General features: G+C 38.9%; 1 non-coding gene across 1 annotated transcript; it reads left to right on the forward strand.

Annotated features, from left to right (window-relative positions):
* Window positions 1-7,940: 7,940 nt before the first annotated feature.
* On the forward strand, window positions 7,941-8,013 carry TRNAN-GUU (transfer RNA asparagine (anticodon GUU)). The gene has a single exon. It is a non-coding gene; the product is annotated as a tRNA-Asn (tRNA).
* Window positions 8,014-9,006: the final 993 nt, after the last annotated feature.

Genomic DNA, 9,006 nt, shown 5'->3' on the forward strand with positions numbered 1-9,006 from the left:
ACCAGAGAAGCACTTTTTGAGAATTTTTTCACTATTTTCAAATATAACCGCTGAAACCATAGTTTTTGTACTTTTTGCTATAATTCAAGGAAATATAACGTTATTCATTCAAAAAACTGCTAAAATTCAATTTTCAATAAGAAATCTTTGTCACGGATTTTTTTACCTTGAGAAAAAAAACATGCGATTTTTTCGGTTCACTTTTGAATGCATTTTTTTTCTGGACAAATTTTTGACTGAATTCAGCTTATTTACCTATAAAATACTCATTAAAAGTGGTTTCATCTCGATTGATCAATAAATAAAAATGTACCTCGATTTTTAATAAAATTTTCAAAATCGACGTTTCTCGACCAGAGAAGCACTTTTTGAGAATTTTTTCACTATTTTCAAATATAACCGCTGAAACCATAGTTTTTGTACTTTTTGCTATAATTCAAGCAAATATAACGATATTCATTCAAAAAACTGTTAAAATTCAATTTTCAATAAGAAATCGTTGTCACGGATTTTTTTACCTTGAAAAAAAAACATGCGATTTTTTCGGTTCACTTTTGAATGCATTTTTTTTCTGGACAAATTTTTGACTGAATTCAGCTTATTTACCTATAAAATACTCATTAAAAGTGATTTCATCTCGATTGATCAATAAATAAAAATGTACCTCGATTTTTAATAAAATTTTCAAAATCGACGTTTCTCGACCAGAGAAGCACTTTTTGAGAATTTTTTCACTATTTTCAAATATAACCGCTGAAACCATAGTTTTTGTACTTTTTCCTATAATTCAAGCAAATATAACGATATTCATTCAAAAAACTGTTAAAATTCAATTTTCAATAAGAAATCGTCACGGATTTTGTGTCTCGAAGAAAAAAAGCATGCGATTTTTTCGGTACAATTTTGAATGCATTTTTTTCTGGACAAATTTTTGACCGAATTTAGCTTAAATACATCAAATACTCATTAAAAGTGATTTCATCTCGATTGATCAATAAATAAAAATTTACCTCGATTTTTAATAAAATTTTCAAAATCGACGTTTCTCGACCAGAGAAGCACTTTTTGAGAATTTTTTCACTATTTTCAAATATAACCGCTGAAACCATAGTTTTTGTACTTTTTGCTATAATTCAAGCAAATATAACGATATTCATTCAAAAAACTGTTAAAATTCAATTTTCAATAAGAAATCGTTGTCATGGATTTTTTTACCTTAAAGAAAAAAAACATGCGATTTTTTCGGTTCACTTTTGAATGCATTTTTTTCTGGACAAATTTTTGACTTAATTCAGCTTATTTACCTATAAAATACTCATGAAAAGTGATTTCATCTCGATTGATCAAAAAATAAAAATGTACCTCAATTTTTAATGAAATTTTCAAAATCGACGTTTCTCGACCAGAGAAGCACTTTTTGAGAATTTTTTCACTATTTTCAAATATAACCGCTGAAACCATAGTTTTTGTACTTTTTGCTATAATTCAAGCAAATATAACGATATTCATTCAAAAAACTGTTAAAATTCAATTTTCAATAAGAAATCGTTGTCACGGATTTTTTTACCTTGAAAAAAAAAACATGCGATTTTTTCGGTTCACTTTTGAATGCATTTTTTTTCTGGACAAATTTTTGACTGAAATCAGCTTATTTACCTATAAAATACTCATTAAAAGTGATTTCATCTCGATTGATCAATAAATAAAAATGTACCTCGATTTTTAATAAAATTTTCAAAATCGACGTTTCTCGACCAGAGAAGCACTTTTTGAGAATTTTTTCACTATTTTCAAATATAACCGCTGAAACCATAGTTTTTGTACTTTTTGCTATAATTCAAGCAAATATAACGATATTCATTCAAAAAACTGTTAAAATTCAATTTTCAATAAGAAATCGTTGTCACGGATTTTTTTACCTTGAAAAAAAAAACATGCGATTTTTTCGGTTCACTTTTGAATGCATTTTTTTCTGGACAAATTTTTGACTGAATTCAGCTTATTTACCTATAAAATACTCATTAAAAGTGATTTCATCTCGATTGATTAATAAATAAAAATGTACCTCGATTTTTAATAAAATTTTCAAAATCGACGTTTCTCGACCAGAAAAGCACATTTTGAGTTTTATTTTCGCTATTTACAAATATAATCACTGAAACCATTAATTTTGTACTTTTTGCTTTAATTCAAGCAAATATAACGATATTCATTCAAAAAACTGTTAAAATTCAATTTTCAATAAGAAATCGTCACGGATTTTGTGTCTCGAAGAAAAAAAGCATGCGATTTTTTCGGTACAATTTTGAATGCATTTTTTTCTGGACAAATGTTTGACCGAATTTAGCTTAAATACATAAAATACTCATTAAAAGTGATTTCATCTCGATTGATCACTAAATAAAAATGTATCTCGATTTTTAATAAAATTTTCAAAATCGACGTTTCTCGACCAGAGAAGCCCTTTTTGAGAATTTTTTCACTATTTTCAAATATAACCGCTGAAACCATAGTTTTTGTTCTTTTTGCTTTAATTCAAGCAAATGTAACCATATTCATTCAAAAATCTGTTCAAATTCAATTTTCAATAAGAAATCGTTGTCACGGATTTTTTTACCTTGAAGAAAAAAAACACTTTTGAATGCATTTTTTTCTGGACAAATTTTTGACCGAATTTAGCTTAAATACATAAAATACTCATTAAAAGTGATTTCATCTCGATTGATCAATAAATAAAAATGTATCTCGATTTTTAATAAAATTTTCAAAATCGACGTTTCTCGACCAGAGAAGCACTTTTTGAGAATTTTTTCACTATTTTCAAATATAACCGCTGAAACCATAGTTTTTGTACTTTTTGCTTTAATTCAAGCAAATGTAACGATATTCATTCAAAAAACTGTTCAAATTCAATTTTCAATAAGAAATCGTTGTCACGGATTTTTTTACCTTGAAGAAAAAAAACATGCGATTTTTTCGGTTCACTTTTGAATGCATTTTTTTCTGGACAAATTTTTGACTGAATTCAGCTTATTTACCTATAAAATACTCATTAAAAGTGATTTCATCTCGATTGATCAATAAATAAAAATGTACCTCGATTTTTAATAAAATTTTCAAAATCGACGTTTCTCGACCAGAGAAGCACTTTTTGAGAATTTTTTCACTATTTTCAAATATAACCGCTGAAACCATAGTTTTTGTACTTTTTGCTATAATTCAAGCAAATATAACGATATTCATTCAAAAAACTGTTAAAATTCAATTTTCAATAAGAAATCGTTGTCACGGATTTTTTTACCTTGAAAAAAAAAAACATGCGATTTTTTCGGTTCACTTTTGAATGCATTTTTTTCTGGACAAATTTTTGACTGAATTCAGCTTGTTTACCTATAAAATACTCATTAAAAGTGATTTCATCTCGATTGATCAATAAATAAAAATGTACCTCGATTTCTAATAAAATTTTCAAAATAGACGTTTCTCAACCAGAGAAACACTTTTTGAGAATTTTTTCACTATTTTCAAATATAAATGATGAAACCATATTTTTTGTACTTTTTGCTTTAATTCAAGCAAATATAACGATATTCATTCAAAAAACTGTTAAAATTCAATTTTCAATAAGAAATCGTCACGGATTTTGTGTCTCGAAGAAAAAAAGCATGCGATTTTTTCGGTACAATTTTGAATGCATTTTTTTCGTTCGGCTGTTAATCGAAAGGTTGGTGGTTCGAGCCCACACGGGAGCGGTGCTATGGGATCTAAATGTAACGTAAAAAGTCAGAGTTTTTCCACAATACCTAACGAACCTTTATTTTTTGGGCTTCCGTGGCGCAATGGATTGCGCGTTCGGCTGTTATCCGAAAGGTTGGTGGTTCGAGCCCACACGGGAGCGGTGTTATGGGATCTCAAATGTAACGTAAAAAGTCAGAGTTTTTCCACAATACCTAACGAACATTCAATTTTTGGGCTTCCGTGGCGCAATGGTTAGCGCATTCAGCTGTTAACCGAAAGGTTGATTGTTCGAGCCCACCCGGAAGCGGTGTTATGGGATCTCAAGTGTAACGTAAAAAGTCAGAGTTTTTCCACAATACCTGACAACCATTCAATTTCTGAGCTTCCGTGGCTCAATGGTTAGCGCGTTCGGCTGTTATCCAATAGGTTGGTGGTTCGAGCCCACCCGGGAGCGGTGTTATGGGATCTCAAATGTAACGTAAAAAGTCAGAGTTTTTCCACAATACCTGACGAACATTTAATTTTTGTGCTTCCGTGGCGCAATGGTTAGCGCGTTCAGCTGTTAACCGAAAGGTTGGTGGTTCGAGCCCACCCGGGAGAGGTGTTGTGGGGTCTCAAATGTAACGTGAAAAGTCAGAGTTTTTCCACAATACCTGACGAACATTTATTTTTTGGGCTTCCGTGGCGCAATGGATAGCGCGTTCGGCTGCTAACCGAAAGGTTGGTGGTTCGAGCCACACGGGAGCGGTGTTATGGGATCTCAAATGTAACGTAAAAAGTCAGAGTTTTTCCACAATACCTAACGAACATTTATTTTTTGGGCTTCCGTGGCGCAATGGATTGCGCGTTCGGCTGTTAACCGAAAGGTTGGTGGTTCGAGCCCACCCGGGAGCGGTGTTATGGGATCTCAAATGTAACGTAAAAAGTCAGAGTTTTTCCACAATACCTGACGAACATTTAATATATGGGCTTCCTTGGCGCAATGGTTAGCGCGTTCAGCTGTTAACCGAAAGGTTGGTGGTTTGAGCCCACCCGGGAGAGGTGTTGTGGGGTCTCAGATGTAGCGTGAAAAGTCATAACTTTTCCACAATACCTGACAACCATTTAATTTCTGAGCTTCCGTGGCTCAATGGTTAGCGCGTTCGGCTGTTAACCAATAGGTTGGTGGTTCGAGCCCACCCGGTAGCGGTGTTATGGGATCTCAAATGTAACGTAAAAAGTCAGAGTTTTTCCACAATACCTGACGAACATTTAATTTTTGGGCTTCCGTGGCGCAATGGTTAGCGCGTTCAGCTGTTAACCGAAAGGTTGGTGGTTCGAGCCCACCCGGGAGAGGTGTTGTGGGGTCTTAAATGTAACGTAAAAAGTCAGAGTTTTTCCACAATACCTGACGAACATTTAATTTTTGGGCTTCCGTGGCGCATTTTTTAGCGCGTTTAGCTGTTAACCGAAAGGTTGGTGGTTCGAGCCCACCCGGGAGAGGTGTTGTGGGGTCTCATATGTAGCGTGAAAAGTCATAACTTTTCCACAATACCTGACAACCATTTAATTTCTGAGCTTCCGTGGCTCAATGGTTAGCGCGCTCGGCTGTTAACCAATAGATTGGTGGTTCGAGCCCACCCGGAAGCGGTGTTATAAGATCTCAAGTGTAACGTAAAAAGTCAGAGTTTTTCCACAATACCTGACAACCATTCAATTTCTGAGCTTCCGTGGCTCAATGGTTAGCGCGTTCGGCTGTTATCCAATAGGTTGGTGGTTCGAGCCCACCCGGGAGCGGTGTTATGGGATCTCAAATGTAACGTAAAAAGTCAGATCTTTTCCACAATACCTGACGAACATTTAATTTTTGGGCTTCCGTGGCGCAATGGTTAGCGCGTTTAGCTGTTAACCGAAAGGTTGGTGGTTCGAGCCCACCCGGGAGAGGTGTTGTGGGGTCTCAAATGTAACGTAAAAAGTCAGAGTTTTTCCACAATACCTGACGAACATTTAATTTTTGGGCTTCCGTGGCGCATTTTTAGCGCGTTCAGCTGTTAACCGAAAGGTTGGTGGTTCGAGCCCACCCGGGAGAGGTGTTGTGGGGTCTCAGATGTAGCGTGAAAAGTCATAACTTTTCCACAATACCTGACAACCATTTAATTTCTGAGCTTCCGTGGCTCAATGGTTAGCGCGCTCGGCTGTTAACCAATAGATTGGTGGTTCGAGCCCACCCGGTAGCGGTGTTATGGGATCTCAAATGTAACGTAAAAAGTCAGAGTTTCTCCACAATACCTGACGAACATTTAATTTTTGGGCTTCCGTGGCGCAATGGTTAGTGCGTTCGGCTGTTAACCGAAAGGTCGGTGGTTCGAGCCCACCCAGGAGTGGTGTTGTGAAGTCTCAAATGTAACGTAAAAAGGCAAAAATTTTCCACAATACCTGACAACCATTCAATTTCTGAGCTTCCGTGGCTCAATGGTTAGCGCGTTCGGCTGTTAACCAATAGGTTGGTGGTTCGAGCACACCCGGGAGCGGTGTTGTGAAGTCTCAAATGTAAAGTAAAAAGGCAAAGTTTTTCCACAATACCTGACGAACATTTATTTTTTGGGCTTCCGTGGCGCAATGGATAGCGCGTTCGGCTGTTAACCGAAAGGTTGGTGGTTCGAGCCCACCCGGGAGCGGTGTTGTGAAGTCTCAAATGTAACGTAAAAAGGCAAAGTTTTTCCACAATACCTAACGAACATTTATTTTTTGGGCTTCCGTGGCGCAATGGATTGCGCGTTCGGCTGTTAACCGAAAGGTTGGTGGTTCGAGCCCACCCGGGAGCGGTGTTATGGGATGTCAAATGTAACGGAAAAAGTCAGAGTTTTTCCACAATACCTGACGAACATTTAATTTTTGGGCTTCCGTGGCGCATTGGTTAGCGCGTTCAGCTGTTAACCGAAAAGTTGGTGGTTCGAGCCCACCCGGGAGCGGTGTTGTGAAGTCTCAAATGTAACGCAAAAAGGCAAAGTTTTTCCACAATACCTGACAACCATTCAATTTCTGAGCTTCCGTGGCTCAATGGTTAGCGCGTTCGGCTGTTAACCAATAGGTTGGTGGTTCGAGCCCACCCGGGAGCGGTGTTGTGAAGTCTCAAATGTAACGTAAAAAGGCAAAGTTTTTACACAATACCTGACGAACATTTATTTTTTGGGCTTCCGTGGCGCAATGGATAGCGCGTTCGGCTGTTAACCGAAAGGTTGGTGGTTCGAGCCCACCCGGGAGCGGTGTTGTGAAGTCTCAAATGTAACGTAAAAAGGAAAAGTTTTTCCACAATACCTGACGAACATTTATTTTTTGGGCTTCCGTGGCGCAATGGTTAGCGCGTTCGGCTGTTAACCGAAAGGTTGGTGGTTCGAGCCCACCCGGGAGCGGTGTTATGGGATCTCAAATGTAACGTAAAAAGTCCGAGTTTTTCTACAATACCTGACAACCATTCAATTTCTGAGCTTCCGTGGCTCAATGGTTAGCGCGTTCGGCTGTTAACCAATAGGTTGGTGGATCGAGCCCACCCGGGAGAGGTGTTGTGGGGTCTCAAATGTAACGTAAAAAGTCAGAGTTTTTCCACAATACCTGACGAACATTTAATTTTTGGGCTTCCGTGGCGCATTTTTAGCGCGTTCAGCTGTTAACCGAAAGGTTGGTGGTTCGAGCCCACCCGGGAGAGGTGTTGTGGGGTCTCAGATGTAGCGTGAAAAGTCATAACTTTTCCACAATACCTGACAACCATTTAATTTCTGAGCTTCCGTGGCTCAATGGTTAGCGCGCTCGGCTGTTAACCAATAGATTGGTGGTTCGAGCCCACCCGGTAGCGGTGTTATGGGATCTCAAATGTAACGTAAAAAGTCAGAGTTTTTCCACAATACCTGACGAACATTTAATTTTTGGGCTTCCGTGGCGCAATGGTTAGTGCGTTCGGCTGTTAACCGAAAGGTCGGTGGTTCGAGCCCACCCGGGAGCGGTGTTGTGAAGTCTCAAATGTAACGTAAAAAGGCATAGTTTTTCCACAATACCTGACGAACATTTATTTTTTGGGCTTCCGTGGCGCAATGGTTAGCGCGTGTTCGGCTGTTAAACGAAAGGTTGGTGGTTCGAGCCCACCCGGGAGCGGTGTTATGGGATGTCAAATGTAACGTAAAAAGTCAGAGTTTTTCCACAATACCTGACGAACATTTAATTTTTGGGCTTCCGTGGCGCAATGGTTAGCGCGTTCGGCTGTTAACCGAAAGGTCGGTGGTTCGAGCCCACCCGGGAGCGGTGTTGTGAAGTCTCAAATGTAACGTAAAAAGGCAAAGTTTTTCCACAATACCTGACAACCATTCAATTTCTGAGCTTCCGTGGCTCAATGGTTAGCGCGTTCGGCTGTTAACCAATAGGTTGGTGGTTCTAGCCCACCCGGGAGCGGTGTTGTGAAGTCTCAAATGTAACGTAAAAAGTCAGAGTTTTTCCACAATACCTGACGAACATTTAATTTTAGGGCTACCGTGGCGCAATGGTTAGCGCGTTCAGCTGTTAACCGAAAGGTTTGTGGTTCGAGCCCACCCGGGAGAGGTGTTGTGGGGTCTCAAATGTAACGTAAAAAGTCAGAGTTTTTCCACAATACCTGACGAATATTTAATTTTTGGGCTTCCGTGGCGCATTTTTTAGCGCGTTCAGCTGTTAACCGAAAGGTTGGTGGTTCGAGCCCACCCGGGAGAGGTGTTGTGGGGTCTCATATGTAGCGTGAAAAGTCATAACTTTTCCACAATACCTGACAACCATTTAATTTCTGAGCTTCCGTGGCTCAATGGTTAGCGCGTTCGGCTGTTAACCAATAGGTTGGTGGTTCGAGCCCACCCGGTAGCGGTGTTATGGGATCTCAAATGTAACGTAAAAAGTCAGAGTTTTTCCACAATACCTGACGAACATTTAATTTTTGGGCTTCCGTGGCGCAATGGTTAGCGCGTTCAGCTGTTAACCGAAAGGTTGGTGGTTCGAGCCCACCCGGGAGAGGTGTTGTGGGGTCTTAAATGTAACGTAAAAAGTCAGAGTTTTTCCACAATACCTGACGAACATTTAATTTTTGGGCTTCCGTGGCGCATTTTTTAGCGCGTTTAGCTGTTAACCGAAAGGTTGGTGGTTCGAGCCCACCCGGGAGAGGTGTTGTGGGGTCTCATATGTAGCGTGAAAAGTCATAACTTTTCCACAATACCTGACAACCATTTAATTTCTGAGCTTCCGTGGCTCAATGGTTAGCGCGCTCGGCTGTTA

Source organism: Phalangium opilio, unplaced genomic scaffold (genome assembly GCF_054372755.1).
Source record: "Phalangium opilio isolate 3A_F unplaced genomic scaffold, DU_Popi_V2 ptg000505l_1, whole genome shotgun sequence".
NCBI lineage: Eukaryota > Metazoa > Arthropoda > Arachnida > Opiliones > Phalangiidae > Phalangium > Phalangium opilio.